Here is an 18887-nt window from a genome sequence, read left to right on the forward strand (position 1 = left end):
TACTTTGAGGTGAACACTATCAAGTCCTGGGGATTTGTCTATCTTAAGTCCCCCTATTTTCTCCATTGCCACGTTTTTCATTTCTATTCAATCCACTAAGTTCCTCCCCTTGACTTCATTTTAGGTTCCCTTATCCCGCTGGTGTTCTGTCAATTTCCTCCACTGTGAAAACAGATACAAAATACAAATTTAACCAGTCTGCCATTTCCTTAATATACATTTTGATCTCACTTTCAGCTTTCTTTAATGGCCCCTTTATCACTCTTTTTCTCTTAATATATTTATAACAAAATTTTCTGGTACCTTTGTATCCTTTGCAAGTTTTGTTAGTCTTTTTTTCATCTGCTTTTTTTCATCTCATTACTTTCTTTGTCTCCCATTGTTGCTTTTTATAACTCTCCCAAACAGCCAAATTTCTACTTATCCTTGCTTTTGTTTAAGCCTTTCCTTTTAGCTTGATGCTGTCTCTTACGTCATTTGCTGACCCTGATGTTTAAGTGCACAAGTGGATCTGTTGCTTTTTGTGGGAACATACTGGTTGTGTACCAAATACTTCTGTGTTTATTTGTATATTCACCCATTAACAGCTCAGTCCAGTTTATTTCAGTCAATTTATTTCTCAACCCCTCAAAGTTTATCTTACTTAAGTTCAAAGGCCTGGTTAGTGATTCTCCCTTTCAAACCAATGGAGAATTTTTAATCAAACCCACTGGGTAGCAAACAAATAGAATGAATCAAGTTCCTGTTCTACACTGGCCCCATTCTACTCTCCATTGAAGTCAGAAAAGTAGAATCATGCAGCCACCTCAAACCTGCCCAGGGTGGGGTAGGGTTCAGGGAAGGGTGGCGGTGAGGGGATGGTGTTCAAATTACCCTCCTAATGTTCAGTTCACATTCTGGTCACTGTTTGCAAGAGGCTCCCTTATCATCAAATTGTTAACTAATATTCTAGTTTGTTAAGTCATCCCTGAATCCAGTCAGGCCTGTTAATTGTACATAAATTGGGTATTTAATCGTATTCAGGTGGTGGTTATTAACTGGGACTCAGCTGTGCTCATATTTTTAGGAGCAGACTGAAAGTATGATTGTTTGTTGGAGGTGCACTATGTGTGAATGCGTGTGCCTTTCTCTGTAATTTAAAGCTTTTCAGTGTATAAGGACTGTCCTCCAGCACCTTGCTACCTGAGTGAAAACATGGCCTGTTTGCTTAGAGCCGTTATGGCACAGAAGGAAGCTATTTGGCTTATCGAGTCCATGTTGGCTCTCTGTTGAGCAATCCAATCAGTCCCATTCCCTCACTCTATCCCCATAGCCCTGCAACTTTATTTCCCTTGTGTCCATCCAATTTCCTTTTGAATTTGTTGATTGTCTCTGCTTCCTCCATTCTCACAGGCAGCGTGTTCCAGGTCATTACCATAAACTGTGTAAAAAAAAAAAGTTCCTCCTCACATAGAATGGTTACAGCACAGGAGGTCATTGGGTCCATCGTGTCTGTGCCAGCTCTCTGCAAGAGCAACTCAACTAGTCTCACTCCAGGTGCCTTTTCCCTGTAGCCCTGCAATTGTTTTCTCTTCAGATAATTATCCAATCCCTTTTGTTATGGCCAGGTGAGAAAGGGGTCTAGGGTTCCATCTCAGCCTTCATCTGGTCTTACCGTAACAGGGTTTAATTTTTAACACACCATTTTTTTTTAGCTCCCCCTTAGTGAATCCTTGTTCACTAGCTTCTGATTATAAGGCAAAGAAACTAGACAAACAGGTTTTCTCAGGTTTAAAAAAGGTTGAACTTTATTAAACTTAAACTCTAATTCAGTTAACGCCTACGGATATACAACATGCCCACACTAGCATGCATATGCGATACACACATGCAGATAGAGACAGAAAAGAGAAGAAATAAAGTGGAAAAGCTTGAGGCAATATCTGAAGATGGTTTTGGTTACTATTCTTTGAGCTCACCGTAAAGTCTTTGACTGTAGGTAGATCTTGCTTTTCGTTGAGGCCCAGTATTCTTCTTAAATCTTCTTCAATGGAGGAGACTTTTCTCTTTTGAAGTTCATGTGTCCTCAGTGGGTCCAGAGGCTTGTGAGAAAGAGATGGGAGCAGACAGGAGAGATCTTCTCACTCCAGGAGCAAACAGTCTTTCTGAGTTCAAAAACTCTGTGGCTAGTTCAAAAAACCCTAGATCAGCCAGTTAGTCATGTGACCAGCTGGTTTAACCAGTCCTGGCTGTTGTGGATTGTATCACCTTAGCCGTCTGTGGTATGCTCTTCCTTACATCTTCAATGTCTGGTGATCAAAATTCATTGTGGGTTGAATGTGTCAGGGAATGGTCCTGTTAGTATGCAAATGATATTTTAGCTAAGTGTCTGGCAGCCCTTGTAACAGGCCTTCTCTTCTTCCCAGCAAGTTTAAAATCAATGTTCATATGACAAAATTAATATGCCTCATTCTTGGCAGGTGGGGGCCTGCATTAGAGGCCTGCTTTAGGTCAGGAAAAAGAACCCGACCGAATCATAGCGGACCCAAGCCCAACCCGGCCCAAGCCCCTCCAATTGTGCCCCAAGCCCGACCTCACCCGACCCCGCCACTACTTGGCCCAACCCAAGCCCGACCCGACCAGCCGTTTAGTTACCTTCTAACTGGGAAGCTCCTCGAAGCTGCAGCGCATGCGCGATGATGTCATAGTGACATTACTCACTCACTGTGCAGACTCAGTTTCGTCCCGGACCCCCAGCTCAGGTAAGTTTTTTTATTTTTAATACTTACCAGCAGAGCACTTACTGTGTGTGGCTGGCCCGACCCGACCCGACTCAATCTGGACTCGGCCTGACCCGACCCGAGCCCGAAGGCCGGCCCCGGAAGATGGGCCCAACCCGACCTGAATCCGACACACGTCGTTGGGTCTGCCTCCACCACACTTTAAGGCAGTGCATTCCAGATCCTAACCACTCACTGGGTAAAACAGATTTTCCTATTGTCGCCATTGTTTCTTTTGCCAATCAGCTTAAATTGGTTCCAGATCCTTCCGCCAATGAGAACAGATTCTCCCTGCCTACTCTGTCCAGACCCCTCATCATCTTGAACACTGCTATCAAATCTCTTAATCTTCTTTTCTCCAAGGGGAACAGCCCCAGCTTCTCCAATCTATCCACATCAGCGAAGTTCCTCATCCCTGGAAACATTCTGTGAATCATTTCTGCACTCTTTCTAAGGCCCTAACTTCCTTCCTAAAGTACAGTGTCCAGAATTGGACACAATATCAACATCCTGGGGGTTACCATTGATCAGAAACTGAACTGGAGTAGCCATATAAATACCGTAGCTACAAGAACAGGTCAGAGGCTAGGAATCCTGCGGTGAGTAACTCACCTCCTGACTCCCCAAAGCCTGTCCGCCATCTACAAGGCACAAATCAGGAGTGTGATGGAATACTCTCCACTTGCCTGGATGGATGCAGCTCCAACAACACTCAAGAAGCTCGACACCATTCAGGACAAAGCAGCCCGCTTGATTTTCACCCCATTTACAAACATTCACTCCCTCCACCACCGACGCACAGTGGCAGCAGTGTGTACCATCTACAAGATGCACTGCAGCAACGCACCAAGGCTCCTTAGACAGCACCTTCCAAACCCATGACCTCTACCAACTAGAAGGACAAGGGCAGCAGTTGCATGGGAACATTATCACTTGCAAGTTCCCCTCCAAGCATCCTGACTTGGAACTATATCACCATTCCTTCACTGTTGCTGGGTCAAAATCCTAGAACTCCCTTCCTAATAACACTGTGGATATACCTACCCCACATTGACTGCAGCGGTTCAAGAAGGCAGCTCACCACCACCTTCTCAAGGGCAAGTAGGGATGGGCAATAAATGCTGTCCTAGCCAGCAATGCCCACATCCCATGAATGAATAAAAATAAAGAAAAAAATACTCCAGTTGAGGCCACACCAGTGTTTTATACAGGTTTATCATAACTTCCTTGTTCTTGGAATCTATGCCCCTATTTGTAAAGCCCAGAATTCTGTATGCTTTATTAACCGCTTTCTCAACCTGCCCTACAACTTTCAATGATTTGGTATATATACTTCCAGGTCCCTCTACTCCTGTACCCCCTTTAGAATTGTACCCTTTAATTTATATTGCCTCTTCTCGTTCTTCCTACCAAATGAATCACTTCACACTTTTCTGCATTAAATTTCATCTTCCATTTGTCTGCCCATTCCATCAGCCTATGTCCTCTTGACGTTTATCACTATCCTCCGCACAGTACACAATATTTACAAGTTTTGTGTCATTCACAAATTTTGAATTTGTGTCCTGTACATCCAAGTTGAGATCATTACTTATATCAAGAAATGCAGGGGTCCTAACACCGACCCTGGGGGAACCCCACTATATTCCTCCAGTCTGAAAAACAACTGTTCACTGCTACTATAATAAAAGCAAAATACTGCCGATTCTGGAAATCTGAAATAAAAACAAGAAATGCTGGAAATACTCAGCAGGTCTGGCAGCATCTGTGCAGAGAGAAGCAGAGTTAACGTTTCAGGTCAGTGACTCTTCTTCAGAAGTGATGAAGGGTCACTGACCTGAAGCGTTAACTCTGCTTCTCTCTGCACAGATGCTGCCAGACCTGTCGAGTATTTCCAGCATTTCTTGTTTTTATTTAGTTCACTGCTACTCTCTGTTTCCTGTCACTCGGCCAATTTTGTATCCATGCTGCTCCTGTCCCTTTTATTCTAAGGGCTGTAACTTTGCTGGCAAGCCTGTTGTGTGGCACTTTATCAAATCCCTTTTGGAAGTCCATGTATACTGCATCAACAGCATTACCCTCATCAAAAAACTCAAGCAAGTCAATTAAACACAATTTGCCATTAACAAATCCATTCTGGCTTTCCTTAATTAATCCACATTTGTCCAAGTGACTATTGATTTTGTCTGAATTATCATTTTTAAAAGTCTTTCCACCACCGAGGTTAAACTGATTGGTCTGTAGTTGCTGGGTTTGTCCTCACATGACTTTTTGAACAAGGGTATAACATTTGCAATTCTCAAGTCTTCTGATACCACCCCTAAATCTAAGGGGGAATTGGAAGATTATGGACAGTGCCTCCACAATTTCCACCCTTATTTCCCTCAGTGTCCTTGGATGCATCTCATCTGGTCTTGGCGAATTATCAACTTTAAGTACAGCCAGCCTACCCTAATACCTCCTCTTTGTCAACTTGTACAAAGAACAAAAAACAGTACAGCACAGGAACAGGCCATTCGGCCCTCCAAGCCTGCGCCGATCTTGATGTAGTCCATCCAATGTCTCAATTACCCCATCTTTCACTATGACTTGGGCAGCATCTTCTTCCTTGGTAGAGACAGATGCAAATTACTCATTTTGAACCTCAGCCATGCCCCCTGTCTCCATGTGTAAATCCCCTTTTAGGCCCCTAATTGGTTTCACTCCTCCTTTTACCATCCTTTACTATTTATATGCCTATAGAAGACTTTTAGATTCCCTTTTATGTTAGCTGCCAGTCTCTTCTCATACTCTCTTTGCTTCTCTTGTTTTCTCACTTCCCCTCTGATCTATATTCAGGCTGGTTCTCAATTGTATTATCCACCTGACATCTGTCACATGCATCCTTTTTCTGCTTCAACTTAGTCTCAATCTCCTTCCTCATCCATGGAGCTCTAGATCTGTTTTCCCTACCTTTCCACCTCGTGAGAATGTACCTTGACTGCACCCAAACCATCTCATCTTTAAAGGCAGCCCATTGTTCAGTTAAAGTTTTATCTGCTAGTCTTTGATTCCAATTTACTTGGACCATATTTTTATTTTATTTAGAGATACAGCACTGAAACAGGCCCTTTGGCCCACTGAGTCTGTGCTGACCAACAACCACCCATTTATACTAATCCTACATTAATCCCATATTCCCTACCACCTACCTACACCAGGGGCAATTTACAATGGCCAATTTACCTATCAACCTGCAAGTCTTTGGCTGTGGGAGGAAACCGCACACGCTCACAGGGAGAACTTGCAAACTCCGCACAGGCAGTACCCAGAACTGAACCCGGGTTGCTGGAGCTGTGAGGCTGCGGTGCTAACCACTGCACCACTCTCAACTCAGTTGTTCTCACTCAATTGAAGTTGTCTGTCCCCCAATTAATTATCTTTACAAAGAACAAAGATAATTACAGCACAGGAACAGGCCCTTCGGCCCTCCAAGCCTGTGCCGATCCAGATCCTCTATCTAAACATGTCGCCTATTTTCTAAGGGTCTGTATCTCTTTGCTTCCTGCCCATTCATGTATCTGTCTAGATACATCTTAAAAGACGCTATCGTGCCCGTTTCTACCACCTCCGCTGGCAACGCGTTCCAGGCACCCACCACCCCTGCGTAAAGAACTTTCCACGCATATCCCCCCTAAACTTTACCCCTCTCACTTTGAACTCGTGACCCCTTGTAATTGAATCCCCCACTCTGGGAAAAAGCTTCTTGCTATCCACCCTGTCTATACCTCTCATGATTTTGTACACCTCAATCAGGTCCCCCCTCAACCTCCGTCTTTCTAATGAAAATAATCCTAATCTGCTCAACCTCTCTTCATAGCTAGCGTCCTCCATACCAGGCAACATCCTGGTGAACCTCCTCTGCACCCTCTCCAAAGCATCTACATCCTTTTGGTAATGTGGCGACCAGAACTGCATGCAGTATTCCAAAGGTGGCCGAACCAAAGTCTTATACAACTGTAACATGACCTGCCAACTCTTGTACTCAATACCCCGTCCGATGAAGGAAAGCATGCCGTATGCCTTCTTGACCACTCTATTGACCTGCGTTGCCACCTTCAGGGAACAATGGACCTGAACACCCAAATCTCTCTGTACATCAATTTTCCCCAGGACTTTTCCATTTACTGTATAGTTCACTCTTGAATTGGATCTTCCAAAATGCATCACCTCGCATTTACCCTGATAGAACTCCATCTGCCATTTCTCTGCCCAACTCTCCAGTCTATCTATATTCTGCTGTATTCTCTGACAGTCCCCTTCACTATCTGCTACTCCACCAATCTTAGTGTCGTCTGCAAACTTGCTAATCAGACCACCTATACTTTCCTCCAAATCATTTATGTATATCACAAACAACAGTGGTCCCAGCACGGATCCCTGTGGAACACCACTGGTCACACGTCTCCATTTTGAGAAACTCCCTTCTACTGCTACTCTCTGTCTCCTGTTGCCCAGCCAGTTCTTTATCCATCTAGCTAGTACACCCTGGACCCCATGCGACTTCACTTTCTCCATCAGCCTACCATGGGGAACCTCATCAAACGCCTTACTGAAGTCCATGTATATGACATCTACAGCCCTTCCCTCATCAATCAACTTTGTCACTTCCTCAAAGAATTCTATTAAGTTGGTAAGAAATGACCTTCCCTGCACAAAACCATGTTGCCTATCACTGATAAGCCCATTTTCTTCCAAATGGGAATAGATCCTATCCCTCAGTATCTTCTCCAGCAGCTTCCCTACCACTGACATCAGGCTCACCGGTCTATAATTACCTGGATTTGCCCTGCTACCCTTCTTAAACAAGGGGACAACATTAGCAATTCTCCAGTCCTCTGGGACCTCACCCGTGCTTAAGGATGCTGCAAAGATATCTGTTAAGGCCCCAACTATTTCCTCTCTCGCTTCCCTCAGTAACCTGGGATAGATCCCATCCGGACCTGGGGACTTGTCCACCTTAATGCCTTTTAGAATACCCAACACTTCCTCCCTCCTTATGCCGACTTGACCTAGAGTAATCAAACATCTGTCCCTAACCTCAACATCTGTCATGTCCCTCTCCTCGGTGAATACCGATGCAAAGTACTCGTTTAGAATCTCACCCATTTTCTCTGACTCCACGCATAACTTTCCTCCTTTGTCCTTGAGTGGGCCAATCCTTTCTCTAGTTACCCTCTTGCTCCTTATATATGAATAAAAGGCTTTGGGATTTTCCTTAACAAAAGGCTTTGGGATTTTCCTTAACCCTGGATTGTTCCTTGTCCTTTTCCAGAGTTAACTTAAACCTCAAGATGCTATAGTCACTGTCCCCTAAATGTTCCCCTTCTGGCATTTGATTCCCATGACCTACCTCATTTTCCAAAACTAGATCTTGCAATGCTTCCATGTTCCTTGGACTGGAAACATCCTGATGTAGAAAATTCTCCTGAACACACTCTAGATATTCTTACCCCTCTCGGCCCTTTACGCACTTACTATCCCAGTATATATTAGCATAATTCAAGTCCCCCATTATAACTACTTTATAATTTTTGCACCTCCCTGTAATTTCCTTGCAAATTTGTTCATCTATAACTTTCCCACTAGTTGGTTGGCATCCTTCCATCTACGAAAGATGATGGACACGCAGCAAACAATCTATTTAAGTGGGATGTCTTCTCTTGGTGCACCTTTGTTGACGGCTGTGAAGGCCAGTCCTTAACAGGCAGTTTCTGCCACAGGTGCTGCATGTGAAGCTGCCAAGTGACGCTGTGAGTTGTGTTTTTGGCATTGACGTCTGTTGCCAAGCTGCTGTAGCAAAGGGTTATCATGGTACTGCACACCAGTCCATAGGATGTGTCACCATTTCCCTCTTTTGCCAGCTAGTGAGTCCCAAGTGAGATAGTCGACATTTAGGGTTTTTATGTCATACTTGCAAGCATCCTTGAAGTGGAGCTTTGGGTGCCCCACTGGTCGTCTGGCCCCGGCTACCTCACCATACAGAAGGTCCTTAGTATGTGACCTCCTTCCATCCTGTGGACTTGTCCGATCCATAAAGCGGCGTCTGTTTATTTAGTGCCAACACACTTAGGAGTTCTGCCTTTGACAGCACTGCCACATTTGTGATTTTTGACCTGCCAGGATATACCCATATATCCTGCTTTTTTTTTCCCCCCATATATCCTGCTGCCGCAGACAGCAAAGATGGAAATTGTTGAGCTTCTTTTCCTGGTAGCTGTAAGGCGCCCATGTTTCACAGCCATGCAGCAAGGTGTTGAGCACACAGGCCTCATAAGCCATGAGCTTGGTCCATGCGCATTTCGCAAGTCAGCCAAAGGGGGTAGCTGCTTTCCCTATGTGTGTATCGAGCTCTCCATCAAGGGACAGATTGTCTGTCCCTGTGGATCCAAGGTAGCAGAATGTGCTAACCACTTCCAGTGAGATGTCATTTAGTGTGATCAGGGGCGGAGATGCAACACCTTGTACCATGTTTTCTTGACGCTTACAGTCAAGGTGAACAAGTTATAGGCAAGGGAGAGACAGTCCATGAGCCTTTGTAGCTGAGTTTCCATGTCAGTGACTGACGCAGCATCATCAGTGTAGAGGAGTTCGCTGATCAGGCGAAATGTGTATTTGTCTTTGCTTTCAGCATCTATATCTTTCCCGCTAGTTGGTGGCCTATAGAACACACCCGGCAATGCTATGGTACCTCTATTGTTTCTTAGCTCTAACCAAATAGATTCTGTCCTTGACCCCTCTAGGATATCCTCTCTCTCCATGGCTGTAATGTTCTCCTTTATCAATACCACTACCCCTCATCATTTCCTTCCATCCCTATCTTTCCTGAACACCTTGTATTCAGGAATATTTAGTACCCAGTCCTGCCCTTTTAAACGTCAGGTCTCTGTTGTCGCTATGACATCGTATTTCTACATGCTTGCAGCAACCTTATTTACCACAGTCCATGCATTCCTGTACATGCACAGTAAACTTAATTTAGACCTTATTACATTTCCTCTTACTCTGACCCCACTTAATACCTTACTATTTCCTACTCTAGTGCTCTCCGTTTCTTCCAGTTCTCAGTGCACCTTGGTTTTCCTCTCTATTATTACCTACTGGTTCCCAAGGCCCTGCCAAGTTAGTTCAAACCCTCCCTAATAGCACAGCAAATCACACAGAAGGATATTGGTCCCAATTCTGTTCAGGTGCAACACATCCGGCCTGTACAGGTCCCAGCTCCCCAGATCTGATCCCAATGTCCCAGGAATCTAAAGTCCTCCCTCCTGAACCATCTCTCCAGCCACGCATCCTCCTATTTCTGTACTCACTTGTGCTTGTGACTGGGAATAATCCGGAGATTACTACCTTTGAGGTTCTGTTTGCTAGTTTCTTTCTTAGCTCACTAAACTCTGCCTTCAGGACCCATCCCTCTTTCTGCCTATGTCGTTGGTACTGATATGAACCATGACCACTGGCTGTTCACCCTGCCCCCTCAGAGTGCTCTGCAGCCACTGGCTGTTCACCCTGCCCCCTCAGAGTGCTCTGCAGCCACTGGCTGTTCACCCTGCCCCCTCAGAGTGCTCTGCAGCCACTGGCTGTTCACCCTGCCCCCTCAGAGTGCTCTGCAGACACTCATTGACATTCTTACCCTGGCATTGGGGAGGCAACACACCACCCTGGATTCACATCTGTGGCCACAGAAATGCCTGTCTGTTCCCCTAACTATTGAATCCCCTATCACTATTGCTTTTCCAATCTTCCTCCTACCCCCTGTACAGTTGACCCAGCTGTGGTGCCTTGGTCTAGACTCTGGCTGCACACCCTGATAGGAACCATCACTTTCACCAGTATTCAGAACTGAATATTGGTTGGTGAGTGAGGTGCACTCAGGGGACTCCAGCACTACTGCCTGGTCCTTCTTGACTGTCAAGTGGTCACCCATTCCCTCTCTGCCTGTATACCCTTAATCTGTGGGGTGACCACATCTATAAACATTCTATCCACAAAACTCTCAGCCTTGTGGATGCGCTACAGCGATGCTAGTTGCTGCTCAAGCTCTGAAATTGGGAGTTCGAGCTGCTGCAGCTGACAACACTTCCTGCACATGTGTTTGTCCAGGACATGAGAAGTGTCCTGGAGTACCCTCATGGAACAGGATGCGCACTCCACGGATCTGAGCTGCCCTGCCAAGCCTCTATTTATTAGACTAGTAAACTTACTACTTAAATCAAAAAAGTCTCACCACCTACTCACCAATCAGTTGCTTTCCCTGTGTTGACTGCACTTTATTTTATAGCGAGGTTAACTAAAATGTTTTACTTAAGCCTTATTATCTAAAACATTTAGATTATAATTTACTGAAAAATTCTGACTTCTTCAGTGTTCCTATCCTATTATTTTTTTTTTAACTTAATCCCTTAAATCTGATTGATTAATTGAGCACAATTATCAAATTTGCTTTAGTTTTTATTCTAATGAGTCCAACAAGTCTTATTTTCTAGCTGATTAGTTTAGATTAAATTAAAAGTTTACGGGTGCACGCACCCTGGCCAGCTTTCTGATTCCCCGCGCTCTCTGTTGATTGTGATGTCAATCTGAAGTCATTGTCGATTTTTTTTTTCTGTGTTTGATTTGGCTCCGAATCCTCGCTCTGCTCCCACTCCTTTACTTCTGGCCTCTGATCACTTGGCGTGCTTGTATCTCTTATATCCGCCCCCCCCCACCCCCGTATCTCTTGCCCAAAACTGTAAATCTGTATCCCATAGTCTTTGTGCATTCAGCTAATGGGAACAGCTTTACTTTGTCTACCTTACCTAAGCCTGTTATTATCTTGTACACCTCTATCAAATCTCCTCTCAATTTCCTTTGCTCCAAGGAGAACAACCAAATTAACTTTGTAGCTAAAATCCCTCATCCCCAGAACCATTCTGGTAAATCTCCTCTGCGTTCCTGACTCTAAAATATATTCTTCTAAAATATTTCTGCCAAATACATTCTGGAAATTCAGTTTTCCAATTGAGTTGTTCTCCTTCTCCCAGTCGATAAATTCCCCCACAATGTTTTTACTGCATGCTTCCCTGATGACACTCCCCACAATTGCACTGCTATTGCAAGGCTTGTAGATGACCCCTACCTAATGCCCCACCTCCCATTCTTTCCCTCACAATTTTCTCATGTTCATTGAATGCATTCACATGCAAATCAGCTTAAAATTCAGGGAAATTTAAAAAACAAATCAAAACAGGAACAATTCTTACCCATTAGATGTGGGTCATTGGGCATCTTGAATATTTTACTGTTGACTTTCACTTCCTCAATCCTGTATTCAGGCTCCGATAATTGTAAATCTTTACACAGTTTTGCTAATATCTGCGAAGGCTTCAGGCAGTCACGCCACGCATTGTAACCTTGACTATAATTCAGACAGAAAAAAAACAATCAAACCATGGGTGAGAAACCCCTTTCACTTTTGCCGCTTGGCCTGATGCCTGCTCAAACTGACATATGAACATACAAACTAGGATCAGGAGTAAGCTATTTGGCCCTTCGAGCCTGCTCCGCCTTTCTCTAAGATCATAGCTGATTTGTTTGTGGACTCAACTCCACTTACCTGCCTAGCCTCAAAACCCTTTGACTCCCTTGTTTGTCAAGAATCTGTCTACCTCTGCTTTAAAAAACATTCAATGACCCTGCCTCTACGGCTGTCTGGGTAAGGAAGTTCCACAGACTATTGACCCTCAGAGAAAAAATTTCTCCTCATCTCTGTCTTCAATGGGAGACGCCTTATTTTTAAACTTTGCCCCCTAGTTTTAGTCTCTCCTACAAAATGAGGGTCCCTTTCCTCAGTGGCCCAAAGCACAAAACTGCCCCAGGAACACGGGAACAGGAGGAAACCATTTAACCCCTCAAGCCTGCTCTGCCATTCATTTAGATCATTACTAATTAGTATTTTAACTCTATTTTCCCACTTCTGTTCCATATATCTCAATATCGATACCTAATAAAAATCTACTGACATCACCCGAAACTAGTAAATTGATTGGCCGGTAAGTGCATCGTGTAAAGGACATTGTGTTAATAGCTAGTTTAGGACACCAGAATTAGGGTAAATCTATAAAAAGGTCTAACACTTTAAAATAAAATAAATAAAATATAAAATAAAGACAGAAAAGATAAAATAATTCAAATAAATACCTAAAACACATATCTTTGTAATTAAGAAAGGTATAACTTTAGTTGTAGGTGGTACTAGCATTTAATAAGCACAGTAAATTCTACTATACATAGGAATTATTCTAAGTTAATTAAGACAGTAATTAAAGTAAATTAACTAATAGCATAAGTAACAATGACAGGACAGGTGTTATGTTGCAGCTGTGGTATGTGGGAGCTTTTGGATGCCAAGGGAATCCAGGACAAGCACGTCTGCAGAAAGTGTAAGCAGCTAGAGGAATTCTGGATCAGGATTATTGACCTGGAAGCCAAACTGCAAACACTGCGCAACATAAGGGAGGGGGAGAGATACCTCGACACTTTATTCCGGAAGGCAGTCACAGCTCTTAGAACAGGGTCATCTGTTTTGGGCTGCAGGAGGATATGACTGTGAGTGAGGCAGGTAATGGGACCAAGCAGACAGTAGTGGAGGAGCTTCAGACTTTGCAATTCTCAAACAGGTTTGAGGTGCTGTCAACCTGTGTAGATGAAAGGGAGGACTGCAAGGTGGATGAGCAGACTGGCCATGGCACTGTGGTAGAGAAAGCCATTTAAATGGAGGGAGAAAAAATGAATGTAGTGGTAGTAGGGGATAGTATAGTGAGGGGGATTGACACTTCTCTGTGTAGCCGAGAGCATGAGTCCAGAAGGCTGTGTTGCCTGGCCGGTGCCAGGGTTCACGACATCTGCTCAGAGCTAGACAGGAACTTGGACTGGGAGGGGAAGGATCCAGTTGTCGTGGTCCATGTAGATACCAACAACATGGGTAGGACTAGGAAAGAGATTCTGTTTAGACAGTATGAGGAGCTAGGCACCAAATTGAAGAGCAGAACCTCAAGGGTAATAATTTCTGTATTACCTGAGCCACGTGCTAATCAGCAGAGGGCACATAAGATTAGTGAAATGAATACGTGGCTCAAAGACTGGTGTGGGAGAATTGGGTTTCAGTTCATGGGGCGCTAGCAGCAGCACTGGGGAAATTGGGGGCTGTACCGTTGGGATGGTCTGCACCTAAACTGTGCTGGGACCAATGTTGTAGCAAACCATATAACTAGGGAAGTAGAGAGGGCTTTAAACTAAACAAGCAGTTGGGGGGGGGGGGGGGGGGTGGGGGGGGGTGGCGGGGTTAGGGATCAAGCCTGGGTAAATGTAGCAAATCAAGTGGTAGAATTAAGGCAGGAGAGCAGAATAGTAATATGGGAACTGAAGGTCAGAGAGTGGCAGGAAGGGACAGAGAAAAAAACCTAAGAACACACCAACAGTTGAGACCAGATGTTACAATGATAACAAAAAGACAAAGCTAAAAGCTCTGCATCTGAATGCATGTAGCATTCATAACAAAATAGACGAACTGATAGCGCACATTGAAGTAAATAAATATGATCTGAAGGCCAGTACGGAGACGTAGCTGCAGAATGACAAGGATTGAGTCCTGAATATTATGGGGTGTATGACATTCAAGAAGAATAGGAAGCTAGGTAAAGGTGGAGGGGTAGCACTATTAATCAAGGATGGTATTGGTGCAATAGTTAGAGATTACCTCTATTCAGGAGATCAGGATGTAGAATCGGTTTGGGTGGAGATGAGGAATAGTAGGGGAAAGAAGTCACTAGTGGGAGTGGTCTACAGGCCCCTGAACAGCAATCACAATGTAGGATGAAGTATACAAGAAGAAATATTGGGTGCTTGTGATAAATGGACGGCAATAATCATGGCTGATTTTAATCTACATATAAACTGGAAAAATCAGATTGGCAATAGTAGCCTGGATGAGGAGTTCATAGAATGCTTTCAAGATAGTTTCTTAGAGCAGTTCGTTCTGGAATCAACCAGTGAGCAGGTTATATTAGACTTGGTTTTGTGTAATGAGACAGGATTAATTAATGACCTCAGAGTAAAGGCACCTCTAGGTAGCAGCGACCACAATATGATTGAATTGTACATCTAGTTTGAAAGAGAGAAGAGTGAGTCTAAGACTAGTATTTTAAACTTGAATAAGGGCAACTATGTGGGCATGAAAGCTGAGCTAGCTGAAGCGAACTGGGTTACTAGGCTAGGAGATAGATCAATAGAGAAGCAGTGGCAGACATTTAAGGGGATATGTCATAACACTCAGAATAAGTATATTCCTACTATAAAGAAAAATTCTTATGGGAGGGCCCACCAGCCATGGTTAACTAAAGAAGTAAAGGAAAGCATCAAACTTAAGGAAAAGGCATATAAATTGCGCAAAGATGAGTGGCAGTTCAGATGATTGGTTAGATTATAAAGAACAGCAGAGAATGACTAAAAGGTTTATCAGGAAAAAGAAATTAGTGTATGAGAGGAAGCTAGCTAGAAATGTAAAAACAGATAGCAAGGGTTTCTAAAAAAAGTTAGTAAAGTGAGTGTTGGTCCTCTAGAGAGTGAGAATGGGGGGCGAATAGATAATAAAGAAATGGTGGATGGATGCAATGAACAAATATTTTGCTTCTGTGTTCACTATAGAGGATACAAAAAATAATCTGGCAATAGCTGTAAATCAGGAGGTGGAAGGAAGAGAGAAACTTGGTAAAATTACAATCGCCAGGGAAGTGGTACTGACCAAACTGATGGAGCTGCAGGCTGACAAGTTCCTGGGTCCTGATGGGCTTCATCCTAAGGTCTTAAAAGAGGTGGCTAATGAGTTAGTAGATGCGTTGGTGTGAATTTTTCAAAATTCGCCAGATTCTGGAAAAGTTCCATCAGACTGGAAAGTAGCAAATATAACCCCTTTATTCAAGACGGGGGGGAGGCAGAAAACAGGTAAGTATAGGCCAGTTAGCTTGATGTCTGTCATGGGGAGGCTTTTAGAATTGATTATTAAGGAGGTTGTAGCTGCGCACTGAGTACAAGAGTTGGGACGTCATGTTACAGTTGTACATAACGTTGGTTAGGCCACATTTGGAGTACAGTGTGCAGTTCTGGTCGCCGCACTACAGGAAAGATGTGATTAAGTTAGAGAGGGTGCAGAAAAGATTCACAAGAATGTTGCCTGGTTTGGAGGGCTTGAGTTATAAAGAGAGATTGGATAGGCTAGGTCTGTTTTCCCTGGAACGAAGGAGGCTGAGAGGGGACATGATCGAGATATATAAAATTATGAGAGGCATAGATAGCCAGAGTCTGTTTCCCATGGTAGGGGTGACTAAAACTAGAGGGCATAGATTTAAGGTGAGAGGGAGGAGGTTTAAAGGGGATCAAAGGGGTAATTGTGGGTATCTGGAATGAGCTGCCAGAGGAGGTGGTGGAGGCAGGAACAGTAGCAACATTTAAGAGGCATCTGACAGGTACTTGAATGAGCAAGGCATAGAGGGATATGGAATTAATGCAGGCAGGTGGGTTTAGTATAGATAGGCATTATGGTCGGCATGGACGCAGTGGGCCGAATGGCCTGTTTCTATGCTGTACGACTCTATAACTCTATGACCACATTTCGAATCCTGTGTGCAGTTTTGGTCTCCTTATTTCAGGAAGGATGGAAATGCCTTGGAGGTGGCTCAGAGGAGGTTTACTAGATTGATACCTGAAATGAGCAGGTTGTCTTAGAGGAAAGTTTGGACAGACTGAGCTTGTTTTCACTGGAGTTTAGAAGAGTGAGGGGAGACTTGTTTGAAGTTTATAAGATCCTGAACGGTCTTGATAAGATGGATGTGGAAAAGATGTTTCCTCTTGTGGGTGAGTCCAGAGCTACAGGGCACTGTTTTAAAATTAGGGGTCACCCTTTTAGGACAGAGATGAGGAGAAATGTTTTCTCTCAGAGAATTGTGCCACTTTGGAACTCTCTGCCTCAGAAGATGGTGGAGACGGGGTCATTGAATATTTTTAAGGCTGGGTTAGATAAATTCTTGTTGGACAAGGGAATCAAAGGTTATCAGGGGTCGATGGGAGTGTGGAATTCAAGATACAAACAGATCAGCCATGATCTTAATGAATGGCGGTGCAAGCTCAAGAGGCCGAATGGCCTACTTCTGCTCCTAATTTGTACGTTTGTATGATCTCAGCCTCAAAAGTTGAAATTGATCCCCAGCATCCACAGCTTTTTGGGCGAGAGAGTTCCAGATTTCCACTATCCTTTGTGTGAAGAAATACTTCCTGACATCACCCCTGAACAGCCTAGCTCTAATTTTAAGGTTATGCCCTCTTGTTCTGGACTCCCCCACTGGAGGAACTGATTTCTCCCTATCTACCCAGAACTAGTCATCTTCTGCCACTTAGAATACCTGCTCACTATCCCGACTCTCTGTCTCCTGCCAATCAGCCAATATTCTAACCCGGTCAATAATATGCCTTCAATTCATGAGTTAACAGTCTCTTATGAGGGACTTTATTAGGTGCCTGAAAGAAGTCCGTATAAATAACATCCATCGACATTCCCCTGTCAACTACTTTAGTCACCTCTTCAAAAAATTCAATCAGATTCATCAGTATGGCCTACCCTTTACAAATCCCATGCAGACTCTCTCTGATCAGCTGAAACTGTTCAAGGTGTCCAGTCACACTATCCTTAATTATAGACTCTAGTAATTTCCCGACAACAGACGTTAGGCTAACTGGTTTATAATTCCCTGTTATCCCCCTCTTACCTTTCTTGAATAGCAAAGTGATATGCACAATTTTCCAATCTATAAGAACAGTTCTCGAATTGAAAAAAATTTGGAAGATTATAGTTAGGGTATCTGCAACGTTCTCACCCACTTCCTTTAAAACCCTGGGTTGGAAACCATCTGGTCCTGGCAATTTGTCACTCTTTATTGCCATTATTTTCTTTTTTACTGTTATCTTGCTTACGGTAATTTTGGTGAGTCCCTGTACCTGATTCAATATTAGTTTCCTTGGGAATTCTGGCATGCTGACCTCTTCCTCAACTGTAAATACTGATGCAAAGTAATTATTCAGTATGTCCGCCATTTCTTTATTTTCATTGGCAATATCACCGTCATCAGTTTTCAAAGGGACCACATTGTTCCTGACCACCCTCTTTTTCCTTGTGTCATCATAAAGTCCTTTGTGTTGACTCTGATATCCCTTGCAAGTTTCTTTTCATACTCCTTTTTGTAGCTCTTACTATTGGTTAAGTCACCCTTTGCTACTCTTTGTATCTTTTCCTTGTGCCAGGATCTTTGCTTTTTTGTATGTTTTTTCTTTTAGTTTTATGTTGTCTTTTACCTTTTTAGTCATCCATGGCTGTTGTTTGGCAAGTAGGGCTCTTGTCTCATCCATGGCTGTTGTTTGGCAAGTAGGGCTCTTGTCCCTTTGGGGTATAGACTGGTTCTGTATCACATTAAATTTCTTTTTTGAACACCTCCCACTTATTTTATTCTATTTTCCTCATTAACAGATTTACTCAATTTACTGTGGACAGCCTCTGTCTCATTGCATTGAAGTCAGCCTTACTTAAATCTACGATCTTAGTAGCTGTTTCAGGTTTCTCCCTTTCAAGCATTACACTGAACTTGAACATATTATGGGCACATTCCATGTGGGACTCTCAGTCCTGCTTATAAAGGATTCTATCCATCCCCCTAATTATTGAATCCCCTACAACTACCACGTTACACTTTCCCTCTTCCCTCCTTTGGACAGCCTCCTGCTCCAAGGTGCCATGGTCAGCATTCTGACTGTCCTTCCGACAGTCTTTAACCTTATCCTCACAGGTAGCAAGAAAATGAAGAGGATCAGTTTCTGAGTATCATTGTTCTCTACATCACCTGGGTTCCCCGACCAGAACTCCTGCCCCCGGCTTGGAAATCCTTCTCAGTTGGGATCAGATCCAGTGTCCAGCCTCATATCTGAGCCAAGACCAGGGAGTGAGCAGCAGTGGTGGAATTGCCACCAGAGCAAAGTGCTCATGGAAGGAGGAGAATAGAATCTGCA

The 18887-nt window shown here is 43.7% G+C and overlaps 1 long non-coding RNA gene across 1 annotated transcript; it reads right to left on the bottom strand.

Moving 5' to 3' along the window:
- Positions 1-2250: 2250 nt before the first annotated feature.
- Positions 2251-18257, bottom strand: LOC137358968 (uncharacterized). Its single transcript, XR_010971379.1, has 3 exons — positions 18180-18257; positions 12041-12195; positions 2251-2334 (listed from the first exon to the last, which is right to left on the bottom strand). It is a non-coding gene; the product is annotated as an uncharacterized lncRNA (long non-coding RNA).
- Between the last annotated feature and the right edge of the window lie 630 nt (positions 18258-18887).

The sequence above is a fragment of the Heterodontus francisci genome, unplaced genomic scaffold (genome assembly GCF_036365525.1).
Source record: "Heterodontus francisci isolate sHetFra1 unplaced genomic scaffold, sHetFra1.hap1 HAP1_SCAFFOLD_2299, whole genome shotgun sequence".
Classification (NCBI taxonomy): domain Eukaryota; kingdom Metazoa; phylum Chordata; class Chondrichthyes; order Heterodontiformes; family Heterodontidae; genus Heterodontus; species Heterodontus francisci.